A 1,299-nucleotide genomic window follows, 5' to 3' on the forward strand; every position below is an offset into this window, starting at 1 on the left:
CTTACCTGGTAGGTAAGTAGCTGATAGCCAAATATGTCTTTCGACACACCATTGCCAAATCATGTTGACCAATTTGTCGCATGATAATGATTTTATGCCGCCCATATGGTTAATATAAGCCACCACCGTAGTATTATCAATTTGTAACCGAACATGCAAGTGCTGCATATTAGATACATATGCTTTTAAACCATAAAAGGCGCCAAACATCTCTAGATAGTTAATGCCCAGTGTAAGTAGTAATGATGACTCTAGGTTAGTCCACCTACCACCTGTGCTGGATATGGAGTTAGTCGCTCCCCAGCCTTGATCAATGGCATCTGTTTGAATAACTAAAGTAGGGTTAGTGATGATGATAGCACTGAAACTATGCCAAATGTTTTCTGCCCACCACTGTAGCTCTGATATTGTTTCAGTGGGTAATTTCATGACACGATCATAGTGACCTGTGTGTCGTTTTAGTGCCTGTACCTTTGCTCTTTGTAAATTTTGATAGTGCAAAGGTCCGAATTGTGTAGCCGGAAATGCTGCTACCATTTTCCCAATTACTCTTGCTACTTGTCGAATAGTTGGTCGCTCATTGACCATTAAATTGTTGCATGATTGTGCCAATTCAACCATTTTTGCCTTTGGCAAGGTAACAGTCATATGGACTGAGTTAATTGTGAAGCCCAGGTAGTCCATGATAGTGGATGGCTTCAACTTAGATTTATCTGGATGTAGGACGAACCCCAGAGTTTCGAGGAGCTGTTTTGTAGCTGATACTGCTGCCACAGCCAATTTCATCGTTTTTCCTACTATCAGAATATCATCCAGATATGCCATGACAATATGTCTTTGTTTTCTTAGTATTGCCATGGCTGGTTTCAATATTTTGGTGAATAATCTTGGGGCTGAAGTTAGTTCATTGGGCAATGCTTTGTACTGCCATAGCTGCCCCATCCAGATAAATTTTAGGTATCTGCGATGATCCTTGTGTATGGGTACTAGATAGTAAGCATCTTTAAGATCAATGCTTGCCATGAAGTATCCTTTGGAAATCAGTTGTTTGGCAGTAACAAATGTCTCCATTTTGAAATGAAGACACTTATTTAGTAATGTTAAGTCAATGATGATGCGACATCCACCATCTTTTTTGGTTTTAGTGAATATATTCGATACAAATTCCAAAGGTTCATGTTTGGTCTTTTCGATGACCCCCTTTGTGATAAGTCTCACCAGTTCAGCTTGTCCCTCACATTTCTCTTTGACGGAGGGAGAAAATACCCTTTGGGGCCAATGTTGAACTGGCGGCGATTT

The sequence above is a fragment of the Leucoraja erinacea genome, chromosome 1 (genome assembly GCF_028641065.1).
Source record: "Leucoraja erinacea ecotype New England chromosome 1, Leri_hhj_1, whole genome shotgun sequence".
Lineage (NCBI taxonomy): Eukaryota > Metazoa > Chordata > Chondrichthyes > Rajiformes > Rajidae > Leucoraja > Leucoraja erinaceus.